The 17817-nt window shown below is 41.4% G+C and overlaps 1 long non-coding RNA gene and 1 pseudogene across 2 annotated transcripts in view; both read right to left on the reverse strand.

The window, feature by feature from the left end:
• The window catches only part of LOC109551068 (uncharacterized), a 254777-nt gene that overhangs the window by 6623 nt on the left and 230337 nt on the right, over positions 1-17817 (reverse strand). For both annotated transcript variants that reach the window (XR_012324548.1, XR_012324550.1), the window contains exon 6: positions 7884-8014. This is a non-coding gene — a long non-coding RNA (uncharacterized lncRNA). The remainder of the gene's footprint in view (positions 1-7883; positions 8015-17817) is intronic.
• Positions 14483-15303, reverse strand: LOC101317323 (bridging integrator 3 pseudogene; annotated as a pseudogene).

Raw genomic sequence — 17817 nt, forward strand, 5'->3', positions numbered from 1 at the left:
AATAAGTAAAGGGCGTGAGTAAGGTCAGTACACAGATGAGCATAACTGGCCCAGATGATCTTCTTTGTGGCTCAGTAACTCAGAAAACGCTAATACTCTCACTCATCCCTCCAGTTTTGCATTCTTAAAATAGTACAAGACTTTTGCTTTTCATTATTGGGCTTGATTGTGTATGTGTGTTTAGAATGCTTTGTGCTTCCCCTTTAAGTGATTGCTGCCAATTAACTTTGTTTGTCTAAAATGCAATAAGATTTCATTTTAAGAAGTCGATGCAGGGCTTTTACTGAGAACACAATAAATTAATCATTAAATCAATTGTATTGATTGGACCTTGCAAGACATGAAAAATTGTAGTGCAAGGAATATTTCCACCAAGGGCAGGAAGAGACTTCAGCATCCTAGGGGAAGGTGGGTCAGTATTCTCTGATAGTACTGCCTCATTCCTTCCCTGGGATGTTAGCTTCATTTGTCAACTCTAAAATAAATATGGAGACCATTTAGTCTCAAACATCTACCCTAAATAATAGCTTCCATTTATTAAGTACTCACTAGGCACGCCACACTATGCTGAGTGCTTGTATACATTATCTCACACAATCCTAACAATAAGTGTGAGAAAGGCATTCCTATCCCCTATTTGTGGACAAGAATACTGAGGCTAACAGACACAGAAACTTGTTCGAGGTGACCCATTTAATGAGAAGTAACGCCAGGATTTGAACCCAGTTCTGAGTAAACCCAAAGCCTGTGCTCTTAGCACTAAATTAAACCGTAAATTAACAGAGAATATAGAGGTCGGATGGAAACTACGACACACTATTCTGCCTATTGCCTGGGCTGCTCGTCTTCCTGACAGTGTGCTAACATGAGTGCAGGGAAGTGGAATGTTGGTGCCAAGATCAGGTTTTATTTGGAGGAAACAGAGTGTTGGTTACCAAAGGCAAGACTATGAGCAAAGGTCCAGGTGACGCACCTAACAGACCCCAGTGTGAAGGCACCTAACAGACCCCAGTATGAAGCACTAGGATGACAGCTGGTGGAAACAACCACCAGGGAAGGCAGGAGGCACTGAGGAAGGGCGGGCCACAGCTGTCCACTCGAAGTGGTATAGAGAGCCTTTGGCAGTTACCACGATTGGGAGGATATACAGATATCATTTCCAACCTTAAAGTTTACATCATGCACCATGAGCATGCACCTTAACATCGCTAAGCCTCAGTTTCCTCATCCATAAAATGGGACAGTCAGACCTCTCTCAAAGTGTTGTTGTGAAGTTTAAATGTGATATGTCTGTGAAGCCCTAAAGAGTCCGTCTGGTACCAAGTAGGTGGCTAGTAAAAGGATGCTTCTTTTTCCCCTCCCTTAAATCTCCCACAGCAGAGCCTCTGCTAAGGAACCTCTGAACTGGATTTAGCTGCATAGTGTTTTTCTCCCAGGCTTTCCCAATAGTTCTAGTCAATTTATCTCTTTACACTCTAAATAGCACGCCATCAATTCATAATCTGGCTTCACCTCTTTACCCTCAAGGAGATCTCCCTTGGCCCACCACTCGGAGACCAGGTGTGAAAGGGTAATCTGCTATCAGTCCTCACAAGTGTGAGTAGGGCTGGTGATGGGGTGATGCTGTGACAGAGGTGTCCACTTTGTTGCCTGACTCTCTGCTCATTTTCATGGGATAAGGCCATCTGGTCTCAGAAGACTTGCTTTTCAAGGAAGCAAAGACAGAAAGAAACCTATACTGATCTTTCCCACCACCTTCTCTCCCAGAAGCAGAACCTTCCCAGTTTTAGTGCCAGAGATAACCTTTTCAGGATGATTCACTCAGAAAGACAGATATGAAAGGCTGAGGAGGCACTACTGCTTGACAAAATACCAGCCACAAAAAAAACCCAAGCGAGTTTTTATTTTGCTGGGCAAATTCTTTCAACCGATGCATACCTACTGGCTGATTAAAAATAAAGATGGTTATTTATTCTTGAAGAGGCTACAGCAAAACGAGAAAAAGAAAAGTCTTGATTATAGTTGTAGCAGCATGTAAAGGCTGGCTGAGCATTCAGCTGAGATTTGAGCTTGAAGTTCTGGTACCAGATACAGTTTAGGATTCTAGGGAGGAACAGGAAATGGCCTAGCTCAGAGTATTCCTTTCCACTTCTTGAGTCCATTTATTTTATGGGTCTGACCGCATGCCAAAGCCATTTGGAGACTTCAAGAGTTTAAATAGCGATGTCCAATTAATAAGGTATAAAACCCTGCAGCTTCCTCACCCCCATGCATTTAGCCAGCCCCTCTCTGTTCTGACTGTCTAATTGATAGGAGACACTCGCAGGCCTGTGTCTCTGCATCCAGGCCAAGAATGGGAGCAGTCGGAGTGGTCTCCAGCATGGGTTTGTGTGTTTGGAACCATTTGAGCAGTCATGTCAAGACGAATTACTATTCCTCGTGGACATGGTGTCTATGATTGGAATAGGATGAAAGCTCTGGTAGTTTTATTTCTTTCTGAGACATTCTGGAACATTTTAGCAGTGAATTTGTTTCCTGGCTTTTTTGGACTACAAACTCCCCACATATTATTTTAATAATGAGGCATTCTGCTGAGGGATTAATGGAATAGCTTTGCGGTGTCCAAAGTGACAATTAAAGCTGTTGTTTTTTCTCAGTGATGCATTCGTCTCTTTCGAAATGATTATTAAAAAAAAAAAAAGCTCATGTTTAGATTTCACCTCTGCTTGAACAGAGTCAAACTGGAAAGTATATGGGAAACAACTTGGTTCCAGGAATATTCGATCATATTTAATGGAAGGGTCTATTAAATCTTTCCTCTTCTGTTTTGTTTTTTTTTTCCCCAACTGGTTTTAGGTTAGAGCAGGTATTCACTACCAAATTTAGAAAGGATAAAAAGCTCTCTTCTTCTGGATGAAGCTTTTTGTTTGGGGGAGGGGGAACGCAGAGACAATCTTCAATCTCTTCTCCCAATAATTTGTAGATTACACAAACCCTTGTGCTTTTAAGAGATGGTTCCTCATTAGATGGCACAACAGAATAAAATAATTGTCCTCTATTATCCTTGGGAGGCAGGGCCAAGTATCCCACCAAAGACATTATCATATCAAACAACCACTTTAAACGCAATGCGGAATACAGGCTTTATGGGAAAACTTTGGATTTCTCCCTCCTGCCAAAGGAGGTCTAAAAGATGAGCCCTTTTGTGGCTCTGGAGTTTCTCTAAGAGGTGTACCAGATGAAAGATGACTAAAGACATCCCAGATGGAAGAGTTGGCTAACAGCACTGCCATAAATACCTGATGGATATACAAGCCTCTTGGCGTGAAATATAGTCTTTGCTCTGATTTACACTTTTAGGGCATATTTAAAAGAATGCCACATTTGCTGTGGGCGGGGGGGCATTAATAAAAAGTGTTTTAGATTTGTGGGGAGAGGGTAAAGAGAGCCTCTACTCCTTGACATATACATTATTGTTTTTCCTCACCAGAACTCCTTCTTTGTCTCGAAGGACATCTTTGCTTTTCTGGACAGGTTTTACTCTTTGTTGGTTGGTTGATTTTTGTTTTTTGCAGAGAGGGCAAACTCCATTCTTCTAGATTGATTCTGAGGATTTTTTGCTGGAAGGAAAAGCTGTGATGTTATGGAAATAGTGTTGCCCTTTGAGTCCAGAGATAGGACTCTTTTTCTGTATATAACTCTGTGCTTACTTTTGTCACACTGTTGGTTACAGTGCTGTGTCTGGCACTTTGTAGGCTCTTAATAAATATTTGTTGTTTATCTGAGCCTCAATTTTCTCATCTGCAAAATGGGAGCTAGCAATATCTACACCACAAGGCTTCAACCCATATTTAACAAGAGCCTCTGTATGCCATATTCTTTGCTCAGCACTTTCTTCAAGAAACCTGTACAAGTACAGGATGGAAAGGAAATAAATAAAAAACAAACCAACATGTGAGAAGGTCATCACGTAGTGAAATCAAACAAACCTGAGTTCAAATCCCAACTCAGCCACTTGCTGGCTTAGTTACTTAGGGAAAATTACTTAGCCCATCTTGGCTTCCAGCTGTCAATTTGTAAAATGGAACATTAATAGTTCCTACCTCATAGGGTTATTGAAAAGATTAAATAAGATAATGCATTAAAACTCTTAAGAAATTGCCTGCATATAATAAGTACTCCATAAATCTCAATCAGCCATTTGGCTGGACTTAATGAAACCTAATGCCTAGAATGAACTCTTCAAAACTTTTCTCTGATCAAACCATTGCTCAGGTGATATTTTTATTTTAGGACATCACAATTTTATTTTAGGACGTCACATCCAAAAAAGAATCCCTGAGACAATGAAAGGTTTTGAAATCATTTCATATGAAAAATGATTGAATAGCCTATTATCTGGATTTAAGGGGGAAAAAATCCATCACTATATACATATCTGAAGAGGGATTCAAGTCCTGAGGGATTTTTAAGAGCAATACTGGAACCATCTGATGGGGAGGTTGATACTACTTCTATTTAGAAGAGGACCTCCTGATATTTAAGGCTTTCTGAAAGTGGAATTTTCTCTTTCATGTAGATGTTAATCTCCTGCCACTACAGTTAAAAGAGTAGGCCTACGCTCAGTATGACATGGATCTGAATATCAGGTAGAGGAATGGACTTCCTTTCACCTTAAATGTTCTGTGACTGCACATAATGATTAGCAGGCTGACTCTCCTACTATTATACATTGAATGGCAAAAATCCAGACAGATCCTGTCTCTCCAGCTACTTAGTGGTAATGTGTGCTACAAATTCATTCTGCTAATTCCATTCTGTTTATAGAGAGTCATCACTCTACTGTGATGTGTCCTTCCTCGGGTACGAGGCCAAGCCCTTCACATTTCTTCTTGATTCTGTTCTCCCTCATAGTCTCTTGGTTTAGCTCTTAAGCCTCTTCCTCTCTAATTTTTTGTCTCCTGCGAAAAGGAGCCAAACCTCAACCTGAAAATATGCTCCAAGCTCTCCTGTGTTTCTATCTAACACTTCATTTTTCATCTTTTATTTCAGTTGATAAGGTGCTCTTGCTGTCTCCGGGTACTCAACCCCTACTTACTCCTCAATCCACCAACCTCCCTAATCTAGAACTGAAACAATTACAGCAAATTTCTCAGAGCTTCCCCATCGCCAACCCCAATAGTCATCTTTCAGATCTTTGCATGCTCTCCTTCTCTTACTCTTTTTTTTTTGAATCCTTCCAAAGTTTATTATTATTTTTCACAATCTTCTGCAATTATGTTTTCAGATAAATTCAACAGAAAAGGCCAAAAATATGTAACAGTATATATTTAGAAATCTCTAAAATATTCAACTGTGGTTTCTTCTTCTTTTTCAAAATACATCATTTTATTTTCCTCATAAGACAGTTATAAACCTTATTAATGTGACGGTCACATGATTTCTTTAATCTCAAAATTTCCATGAGCATTCCTGGAGCTTATAGCCGGAGTAGTCCTGAGATTTCAAATATTAAATCTTTCCTCATAGCCACAAGTTCCTTTGATGTTTGAGTTATTAAACACAAAATCACTGATAATTTGTCTTCAACCTTGTTCATTTCCTGTTCCTAAAAGTGTCAGCTATGCTGTTTTGTTTTTGTTTTTTTTTTGATGAGCACTCTGATTCCATTTAGCACAACTTTTTTTTTCCATCAGATTTAGGTGAAAGAACAGAACATTTAGGAATGAATTAATAATACTAGGGATTCTATCCAACAATTCAACAACAAAGAAACAAACAAACAATTAAAAATGACCTTATCTTACTCTTATCTTTCCTGGCTTGTCTCTCTCTGCCCACCACAATTACCCACATAGATACACTGTGGGAATGGAGAGAGGAACAGATTAGCAGTAGTATGGAGGCAGGACATTTTGAGGACATATAAGAGAAACCATGAGTGGTTCATTTTGACTCACTTTGGCCTAAGTCTGATGGTGGTGGTGGGACCTAATAGAATTTAACAAGGCCTTAAATTCTAGGATAAGGTACTGAGAATTACTTATATCTGCAACAAGAAACCATTTTTCTTAGTAGGAAATTGTCATGATCTTTAATTTTTTTTAATTTATTTATTTAATTTATTTATTTTTGGCTGCATTGGGTCTTCATTACTGCACGTGGGCTTTTTCTAGTTGTGGCGAGCAGGAACTACTCTTCCTTGCAATGAGCGGGTTTCTCATTGCAGTGGCTTCTCTTGTTGTGGAGCATGGGCTCCAGGTGCGTGGGCTTCAGTAGTTGTGGCTCATGGGCTCAGTAGTTGTGGCTCGTGAGCTCTAGAGCGCAGGCTCAGCAGTTGTGGTGCACGGGCTTAGTTGCTCCGTGGCATGTAGAATCTTTCTGGACCAGGGCTCAAACCCGTGTCCCCTGCATTGGCAGGCGGATTCTTAACCACTGCGCCACCAGGGAAGCCCAGATGATCTTTAATTATAACACATTGGATAGACGACTCAAGGTAGGAAAACCATTTGGAAGGATCTATTTATTTTCTGCATCCTTTTCTGCTTCCTATCTAGTAACTGTGTTGTTTCATTTGGGGAAACGGTATTCAAAGTGAGCATTTGCTTGATTTCAGAAGAGCTTATAATATTGCCACTATCATGATGAACTCCCCAAAGCATAGCTATGGAATACTGATGGTCCTGGAGATGGTGTGGGATGGGCCAGAGAAAGGGCATTAAATAGCCTTGAAACACATGACAAGAATTTCAGTTATCTTTTAATCCATTCAATGATACCAACAAGGAAAACATCATTTTGGTGCTCTGTATCTTTAGCATCTAACACTTTGCTAATCTTCAGTTTTACAAAGAAATTATGCCTTAGGCACAGAGCCTTCTAGACATAAGACTCTACAGCAGGAATTTAATAATATTCTTTTTTTGTTACTACCATCTATTTATGTCAAGTGAAATTGCTTTCCATTTATGTTGGCATTATGCATCTTCCTTTTAAAATGCATTCATTTAAGTAAAATTTAAGAAGGAGGGAAGTTGATTTACAGAAAAATGTTAAACAAAAGTACAGGGCTATGCAGTTGTGGTGAAAATGAGAAAGGGAAAACCAGTGAATAGAATTTGGAAAACCATAATTTGGTAGAAAATGTGGAATTTGGAGTCAGACAAGATTGGCTTAATATCCAAGGCATACTGAATAATGTAAGACAATTTTCTTAAAAGCCTTAGTGTCTTCATTTGGAAAAATGAAGAAAATAATACCTTCTTAATAAGACTGTTGAAAGGAATTAAAAGAGGAAATATTTTAAAAGTGCTGAGCACAACACAGTACTTAAGACACATAGTACATTTCAGTGTCCCTTTCCTTTCCTTTACCTGCTGACCACTAGGATTGGCCATTGCTCCCTGTTCCCAGGGTCCCCCCTTTCACAGTGTACCCTGTAGGCAGGCTCTTGTGTCTGATGGCCTCAGAGTTCTCTCCTTGCTAGTTTCTCTACTGACAGGCTGGCATGGGGCAGTCTGTCCGGCTTCTAGGAGGGGGAAATGCAGGGTTGCAGGTGGCAGGAACTCCTAGACAAGCTCTTCCCGTAGGCATCCTCCTTCTGCCTCTTCACCAAGACGTAGAGTCTTTTGTTTCTCCTCCTCTTCCCTTCTATGTGCAAAGCAGCTAACAATCTGCCCTTTAATTGGTTCCCCTATGGAGGAACTCATGAGCCCAAACTGGTACAGTCAAAACACTGAGAACCAGCTGATTTCTGACTTCTTAAGGATTCTTCACCAGATATAGAGTCAGACCCTACTTCACTTCTTATAAGCTTGGGAAAAACACTCAGTTTCCCTTTCTGAGTCACAATTTCTTATCTGCAAAATGGAATTATTACGGACCTCTTTTTAGGGTCATTGTGAGCAGGTGAAGTCTTCTAGCGTAGTGCCTGGCATCTGATATGATGGCCATTCCACGGTATCAGTCCTCAACAAGTATTACCACGTTCATGGACAGAACCACCATTTCAGAGCTGAAAAGAATTTGGAGATTATTAAATTTGTTCTCTCATCAGAAACAAGAATCTTCTCCAGCTTTAAAACTGTCCACTCTCCAGCTGGAGGCTCCTTTCCTTGAAAGGTAGGTAGTTCCATTGTTTGACAGATTACCGTTGTTAGTTACAAGTTTGATTCAAATACTGAGTTTAAATTTGCCTTCATTTAATCTGCTGTTCTTTCTGGAGCAAGACTGGATAAATCTAAGATTTAATGATTTATTCATCATTATTAATCTGTTTCCAGGTGGCTTCTGATCTGTCATTTCTAAACTTCTCTGGTTCCTGTGAAGGACTTTCCCATTGCCTTTGGTTTCTCAGTACAGTACTAGATGGTTTTTCCCTAAATTTCAGTTAGTCCCACGAGCCTCATTATGTCATTCTGATGCAAAAAGAACCCTAAGACACTCAGACAAATACCTTGCATTACTTCTGGGATTTCTAGCCAGCAAACAAGAGTCCTTAATAAAGTAGCATCTAAATGAGAAGACAACACAAGTTGTCTTCAAAACCTAGAGTCACAGAAAGATTGAGGGAGGAGGGCAGCCACATGGTGGGTAGGGGAACAACCACTGCATAGAAGAGTAAATTCAGTGTAGCGTGCCCGACAGGACATGAAGAGGCCAAAATCATACCAGGTAGGAGCTGGGAGAGCCCTTGAACTTGCTAGCTATTTCTTTCTGTTATTACTAGAGAGGAAGCTGGAAGCTGCCATGGAGGAATAATATGTGCAACCACACAACACGTTAGTTAGGTCCCAGTTCTCTGACGCCTAACCCAGTGCTCTTTCCCCTACACCATGTCATCTCCTGCCCACCCACTACACTCTCCCTCCTGATGACTGTCCAAAGCCTCATTAGACCACAGTCGATGGAGCCATTTTCAACTCTAAGAGTCTGCACAGTCTCCAACAAGGCTCCTAAAGCCTTTAATCCTTAGAATCAAAGGATATAAGAATCTAGAATCTGGGAAGTATTTAGATAGTCTAGTACAAGTCTTCATTTATAGAGGGGAAAACAGAAAAGAAGAAAGGAAAGGAAAGGAAAGGAAAGGAAAGGAAAGGAAAGGAAAGGAAAGGAAAAAGGAAAGGAAAGGAGAAAAAAAAAAAGACCTGAATTACTTTCCAAGTTTACACCTCTTGTTATGGACAGAGCTGGGATGCAAGTAATAACAATAACTAAGTTTACTGAATGGTTATTATGTGTCAGATACAGAGTGTTATGACACTTACAAACATTGCTTCATTTATTGCTCTCAACAAATGCACAATTTTGCCTGCGTTTTTCAGATGAGGAAACCAAAGCAGGTAGCACTAACCTGTCTCTTGAGGGACAATGCAGTTAGTTATATGCAAGACAGTGGGGATACAGAGGTGACTAAAACCCCACCATCATCGACATGGTGTATACAGTCTGGTCATAAAGACATAGACATAAACAAGTGAGTGTTGGGCACTGTGATGAGTGCAACAGTAAGAAATTTGGATAGAGGCAGCTCAGAAAACAAAGTAACCAATTCCCCTCTGGCCTACTTTACATACAAATTAGAATCCCATTACTCTCTTTCTTAACATTAGAATAAAGGCATTTTCCATGTATAAGAACTATGTTTTATAAGATCCTCATAATATTCTATGAAATAAACTATCATTTATTTTAAAAAAACTTTCTTATAATATTCATTATTATAAATCAGTCTTCAAAAAACATCTTTGAATACTAAACATTTTTCCCCTTTTTCCTTTGACCACAAAATGTAACTAGTGGCTCAAGATGTTCCGATTTCTTTCCCCAAAATCACTTCTCTCATTTTACATACAGGTAGTGAAGCCCACATCCAAAAGCATTAAGCTGTTTGACCATGTTAAAATAATTAATAAGTAGTTGATCTGAGCCTGGAACACAGGTTCATACAGTTTCCAAGGTGATGCCTAAAGGTTATAGGAGAAAAATATTTCTCTAGGTTGGGGTTTCTCCATCTTAGTACTATTGATATTCGGACCAGATAATTCTTTCTTCTGGGAGAGTATCCTGTGATTGTAGGATGTTTAGCAGCATCATTTGCCTCTACCAAATAGATGCCAATAGCACCCCGACACACATACCAGTTATGATAACCAAAAATATCTGCAGACAAATGTCCCCCGGGTCGGGGGCTGGCAAAATTGCCCTTGGTTGAGAACCACTGCTCTAAAAGTTTCCTGCTACTTTGATCTGAAAGCATATCCTCATTGACAGAAATGACAGTAACAAGACAACTTTTTCAATATTGAATAGACTTTGATTCACAACTATATGTGGACAAATGAACCAAGTGTAACTTACATATTAAACCTCAACAAATTCAGGATAAGATATCTGTAAGAGTTTTGAAGTAGGTTATTCCAAAAAACAAGAAGAAATATATTATTCTGAAAGGCTTTTAGGATTCCTGCTGGTGTCCAACAGAATATATGATCCACACAGACAATAAAATGAAGGAAAAGAACATAGAAACAGACATCAACTCCACAGCTATCTTGGTCTTCCAAGCTGCTAATCTCCTAGGATTTCTCTGAAAAGACAAACCATATGGAGGGCTTGTTACCTGGCACTAGTGTTTATGAATCCTTGGGTAGTTATACAGGGCCTTGGGAAAACTCTGGCAATCAATAAGGAAGACTGTAAAGGAATCGTTTCAGCTAATGCATAGGTGTCTGGTTTCTTAGATCACAGAATTAAAGGGGTCAAAATCTTGTAATGAGTCTACATATGTGGCCACTGATTGCATCCCCTACCATTCTGATTTCAAGAGACCATGGTTAGAGGGTGCTAGTGGATCTCCCAAAACCCATTCAGCATAAAGTAAGCAGAATTTGGCACAATTTCAGCTTTGCTTCAATTGCTCTCATATGTGTATAGAAAGTAAAGTCATAACTGGGTAGAAAAATGGCCTGGAAGTTTGCTTCAAGATAAAATGCCACCCAATGCATAGAGTCAAGGATTTCACAAAGGAGGACTGGGCCATTGTTTTTCTTCATGCATCTCTACATCCTGTGTCTTCGATTTGATGACTAAATGCCTGACCAACAGCACATAGACTCCTAGGTGTAGCAGAGGGGAAAGAAGCTCTAGTAATTACTAGCTGAGAGCTCATAGGCAGCTTTCTTCACTTCTCTGAATCCCAGTTTACTTAATTGAACATATGTCCCCAGATTTTGAGGGGATTCAATGAGATATTATACAACTCATCTAGCACAGCATCTACTTCATGATAAACACTCAATAAATGTTAGTTCTTTTTCCTTTTATTACTCTTCAATAGTCAGTCTGTTGGCTAATGAACATTCTTCTTATCTTGAAGGTCTTTGGGCATTTTGCCAAATAAACTCTTCAGTTAAAATCCAGGATAGAGTTGGATGGTAACCTCTGTAAGGAAAAGGATTGTGTTTGTCTTTTTCTGTTATATGAATGATACCTTAGTACTTGGCATATATTAGGTGCTCAAAAAAATCTTTGCTGAAAGAATAAATATATAAATAAATAAACTGATCAGACAATAACGTCTTGGTATTGGGAAAGGAAAAAATAGCATTTCTTTAGTGCCCACCTTGTGCTAATCATCTTGATATATACTCTCCAGCCATTAATTTATTTAATTTTCTCAAAGTTTAGTCCCATGTTTTAGAAGATGAAACTGTGGCTTAGGTAACTTGGCTAAGGTCACTTGGTAACTAAGTGGGTTTGGCTGAACTTCAAAGTCCTAACCCCTAGTACAGAATGTGAACTTAATTGGAAATAGAGTCATTGCAGATGTGATTAGTTAAGATAAGGTCATACTGCAGTAGGGTGGGCCCTTAATCCAATATGACTGGTGTCCTTATAAGAGGGGAGATTTGCACAGGAGGAATATGTCCATTTCATGATGGAGGCAGAGACTGGAGTGGAGTCCAAGGAATGCCAAGAATGGCTGGCAAACAACTGAAGCTTGGAAGCCTTCAGGATACCAACACTGCTCAAAACTCATTTCTGGGGGCTTCCCTGGTGGCGCAGTGGTTGAGAATCTGCCTGCTAATGCAGGGGACACGGGCTCGAGCCCTGGTCTGGGAGGATCCCACATGCCGCGGAGCAACTAGGCCCGTGAGCCACAACTACTGAGCCTGCGCGTCTGGAGCCTGTGCTCCGCAATAAGACAGGCCGCGATAGTGAGAGGCCCGCGCACTGCGATGAAGAGTGGCCCCCGCCTGCCACAACTAGAGAAAGCCCTCAAAAAAAAAAAAAAAAAAAAACTCATTTCTGAGTATCCTGTACCCTTGATGTGTATCTTGAATTGGCATTTTTAAAAACGGACCCTTATTTACCTGGATATAATAATAGTGCCCGCCACCACCATTGGACAGACCTGGTGCTCGAATGTCAAGTTATTACACACTAGGTAATCTCTGGCATGTCTTCATTGGCATTATAAAATGTGGCCGGAAAGACAGGCCCTCAGAGTAAGAAGTCCGTATTGGTGGTAGGAAACTCAGGTTAGGAGTACTATTGTCACCAAGTATCGGTTATTTAGCATACAGCTCTCAAATGAGACTCGTCTGTGTTTCTGGATGAGATGATGGCACTCTGTTCAATCTGCTAAATGCCACTGTGCATAGAATAACATCTTGAGAAGCTACCTAATGTATAAGCTGTTTAATGCTATAAAATATACTACCTAAATTAAATGCCACTTACTTTTTCAGAGACGAATTAATCAACATCCTGGTCAAATTCAAAGCTTTTTGATGTATAAAACTTCATAAATTATAGGGGGGCAGGGAGGGAGGTGCACGAGGGAGGGGATATGGGGATATATGTATACATATAGCTTATTCACTTTGTTATACAGTAGAAACTAATACAACATGGTAAAGCAATTATACTCCAATTAAGATGTTTTATAAAAAACCTTCATAAATGGAACTAGCCCATCAATAAGCAAAGTATAACGAAAACCTGCCTAGATATTTGGGGGTGGGGAGCGCATGTTATTCTGATTGTGTTTTTGCTCCTCAAATTAACAATCTCTGTAGAGGTAAACAAAGACCCCCAAATAAGAACAAGCACTGCTTATTGTCAGCAAGGGAGGCAGCCACTACTATAGCTTGAATTTGGCACAGACCCAAATCCAAGGCAGAAAGAGGAGTTGGAAAGCTTTATGGTGGCAAAAGGGGAAGGTGCGGGCTGATGGAAGGTTGAGGGAGTGGGGAAGCTGGAGGTGGGCTGACTAGAAGACGGGCATCCTACGTAACTGCTGAGGGAGAGCACATTTGGCTTCCCCTTATTGGTCCTAAGAGGATGGGTGTGGGCAAAAATGGCAAGCTGTCAGTTTAGTCCTGACCACTTGGGGCTGATTGCTGCAAAGGTGTGGTTTGACTCTCTGACCTGAACCCCACCTTTGTTGTCTTCAGTCAATTGAACACATGAGGCAACACCCAGAGCAGAGAGACACAGGCTTCTGGCAGGGAACTCTGGGGCCTCAGTTCGATGTCTACCAAGGTCCAAGGCTGCACAAACCCAAAAGCATCTTCTGTTGAACATCCTCAGGCAGTTGTTCCTCCTGGCAGCTGCAAGGTGTCTAGAATTCATCCCAGATGTCCATGGGACTGCCTGTTCCTAGTGCCTTTCCCTGAAGAATCGCCTCAGGACATAGCTTTCGCTTTCTGACCCAGCCCAAATGCCAGCACAAATCCACTGTCCTTGCTTTGAGACTGTGACTCCATCTGTGACAATTTGTTTGGTAGGATACTTGCATGAGTTGAATCCTGGTTACCTAGGGAACTTACAAGACTTGGAGCACTTCCTTGAACTTGACCTAAGGCATAGAAGTGGGCTAAACCAGGCTTTGCCATGCTGGGAGGTTGGAGTGAGGGGCTTGTTAAAGCTGCAGGACCACAGCTCTCAGAGGGAAGGCTGAATTCGCAGCTACACACATTCTTGGAGGGAAGGGCCTCTTCCGGGACAGGGGAGAGTCTTTGAAGTGGAAAGGAAACAAGGATGCCTGGACTCCCAGGATAGTTCTTTTGGAGGTAAATGTGATCTCAACCACTCAGGCAAGACTAGGACCTCAAGTAAGCTGAGAAAGCCCATGCCCTTTGAAGTCTGGAAGCTTGCTCTGGCTCTAGGCCAGGATATACTTTGAACAGTTTGGAAATAAGAAAGTCCCTGGGGTTTTCTACACTGCTTACCTGTGTCTCCTGGCTCTTGCTATTGGGTGGGGAGACAGCAGCCTGCTTGGGGTTCCTGGTGCCAAGCTCATTCCAAAGGGCTGGTGAGGCGGGGTGGGAGCCACCTCTGTCTCCAACCTGCCAGGTACCATACTTCTCCTAAGGGAGGGCCTTCTGCTAGGCTGATGTCTGAACCTGAACTTGAAAAGGTCAAAGGCTCAAGAGGCTGACTGGTGTCCTAGGAATCTTCTGAAGGGAAGAGGGATTTAGTCATCAGACACAATAGAGAGGTTCTGGACTCCCTCAGTTTGGTCTCATTCTCCCGGAGTCTCCTGCTGCCCAGACCTCATCCAGGTGTCCAGGCTGGTCAAGATGTTGGGTCAAGTCTCCAAAGATCTTATGTGTCTCCTGACCTGCTCTTGGATCAGGGACTCAAAGCTGAGATGGAAGGAGTGGAGTTGGCTGTTGTAGAACCTCAGCAGCTCATCCAGGAGCTGTTTGTTCTTGGCTTCAAGGTCATCCCATACAGGCCAAAGGTCTTCTGGGCAGCACCAGCCCTGCCTTCTCCTTTTCCTCATACTTCTCCACCTTGGCCTGCAATCACCTATAGTCCTAGTATATAGGAAGGCTGCTTCCTACCACCTTCTCACCACCATGCTGAGGTTCTGGAAGACACTGCCAAACTTTTTCAGGGTTCAGTAATGGTCTTTCAGATCTGGTTCACTTTTTCCTGGTTGAAGGTATCCATCCACGTCATGGCCATGTCCAGGGTGGTCACCATGTTCAGTAAATCCTGGTCTTGCTGGCAGAGGGGATTAGAGAGTAAGTCTAAGGACATCTTCACAGCAGATTTGATGACCAGGTCAGCACTGGGACTCTTCTTCATGTCCTTTCTCAGCCTCCTGGTCTGCTCTTCCAGCTGCTGGAGTTTTCTATACTTCCTTTCACAGTCTCTCTCCACTGCTGACCAGTCTTGGAAGGAATTCAGCTCATGTTCATGAATGTGGCCCTGCTGCCAGCATCTTCAGCTGCAACTCGGTCCTCCTTTTTTTTTTTTTTTTTTTTTAAGGAGACTTGTTTTACTTAGAGTGGAAAATTCTGCCAAGGACAAAGTCAACACAACCATATGCATGGAACACAAATATATGTATGGAACATTACATATACAAAGGGTGCTTGTAGGGTTGTAGCAATGCAGAAGTAAGAAGTTAGGAACAGGGAAGAATTCTCCCCTACAGGTTTCAGAGGGAGCATGGCCCTGACTTGATTTCAAACTTCTGGCCTTCAGAACTGTGACACAATAAACTTCAATAGTTTTAAGCCACCTCGTTTGTGGTGTTCTGTGATGGCAACCCTAGGAAATGAATACATATCCTCTGTGCAAAGTATTGCCCAGCATGTTAGAGATTCTCTCAGAAGAATGTTCCTCTCTGTTGCTGGAGGTGCTCAAACACAAGTAGGAAGACTACTCAGTGGTGATGTTGTTGAGGAATTTAAATTATTACTTATTTTTAAGAGTCCCACGTAAGCCAGATTCTATAATCTTAAGATATGAAGAGCTTGGAGGGGAATGATTCTGGCATTACATTACAACATTTGGAGGTGACTCTGATGAGTATTACCAGGACAGTTAGATTTTTCTAAATTGGCCCAGTCTTATAAGCTACAGCCACCAATTAGAAAAATATTTTTTAAATTAAATTTATTTACTCATTTATTTTTGGCTGCATTGGGTCTTCGTTGCTGCACGCAGGCTTTCTCTAGCTGTGGTGAGTGGGGGCTACTCTTTGTTGCGGTGCACAGGCTTCTCACTGAGGTGGCTTCTCTTGTTGTGGAGCACGGGTTCTAGGCACGCGGGCTTCAGTAGTTGTGGCACGTGGGCTCAGTAGTTGTGCCTCGTGGGCTCTAGAGCACAGGCTCAGTAGTTGTGGCGCACGGGCTTAGTTGCTTGGCAGCATGTGGGATCTTCCTGGACCAGGGATCGAACCCGTGTCCCTTGCATTGGCAGGCAGATTCCTAACCGCTGCACCACCAGGGAAGCCCAGAAAAAGACTTTTTTAAAGTGCTGTTAAGGTCTTTCTCAATGATTTATCCACTTTCAAAGAGTGTTCGCCCTCCATGTGCACTGTGGATTTAACTGCTTTGTCTATATCTTGCCATTTTTCAGACCTAGGAGTGAAAATGTGTTTCAGGTGTGAAATACTGTCTTGAACTAAGAAAGCAGGAGTGACTAAGACTCACCCAAGCCCTCCAACAGAGCCCCAAACTCCTTACCTGCTCTTAGAATTTAAGTATTAGATGCCTAAGACTGTGGAAACCACCAAACCTACAAATGATTGAGTTATTTGTAGTGAGGTGGATGGACATAGAGTCTGTCATACAGAGTGAAGTAAGTCAGAAGGAGAAAAACAAATACCGTATGCTAACACATATACATGGAATCTAAAAAAAAAAAAAAAAGGTTCTGAAGAACATAGGGGCAGGACAGGAATAAAGACACAGATGTAGAGAATGGACTTGAGGACACGGGGAGTGGGAAGGGTAAGCTGGGACGAAGTGAGAGAGTGGCAGGGACATATATACACTACCAAATGTAAAATCGATAGCTAGTGGGAAGCAGCCACATAGCACAGGGAGATCAGATTGGTGTTTTGTGACCACCTAGACGGGTGGGATAGGGAGGGTGGGAGGGAAACACAAGAGGGAGGAGATATGGGGATATATGTATACATATAGCTGATTCACTTTGTTATAAAGCAGAAACTAACATACCATTGTAAAGCAATTATACTGCAATAAAGATGTCAAAAATAAACAAACAAAAAGCAAATTTTTTAAAAAATTGCACAAATTTCAAAAGTCTCTGGCCTATGTTCCTTGTTGGAAATGGAGCCTCCTGCCTTTTTAGTGTTAAAGGAGTCTCAGTTTCCTTCTTGAGATTATCCCCCATTATTGGATATTGATTTATTATTTTCATAAAATTGCACATGGGAGCCTGTTGCCTGAGACCAGTCATAAATTATAAAAACGTGTTCAGCTCCTCTGTAGGGACTGATCGTCTTATGGGGAGAATTACCCAGAACTAAATTTAACTGCTTTGTATAGGTTTGCAAGAAGGTTTGATGTCCCTGGCCCTCTAATGAGGAAGGGAAAGTAGAAAGGAGCTAACATTTTCTAACAACCTACTAGGGACCAAATTCTTTGCATGGTACTTAATTTAATGCTCTTAACACAATGAAGCACAATCACCACCTGCTTTGATAGAAGATAAAGTAGAGGCACAGAATGATGAAAGACTTTCCCCAGGCTAGTGAAGGAGCAGAGCCAGAGTCAAACCTAACTTTGTCTGCCTCTGAAGTTAAACCTCTTTCCAATTACTGCATTGCCATTCTAAAGTGGAGTAGTAATATCTCAGCTAGAGGTGGACAGAGTGGTTTTTATTAATATCAACCTAAACCTTGTGCTCTTCAAGTTCTGAGAGATTTGCTCCAAGGAGCCATTAAGAAAGGACACTGATCCAAAGGCTATCAATTAACACGTTCTTCATACACAGCTATAAGCAGCTATTTAAAACCTGGGTAATATCTTCCTAAAAATACGT

This window comes from Tursiops truncatus, chromosome 1 (assembly GCF_011762595.2).
Source record: "Tursiops truncatus isolate mTurTru1 chromosome 1, mTurTru1.mat.Y, whole genome shotgun sequence".
Classification (NCBI taxonomy): domain Eukaryota; kingdom Metazoa; phylum Chordata; class Mammalia; order Artiodactyla; family Delphinidae; genus Tursiops; species Tursiops truncatus.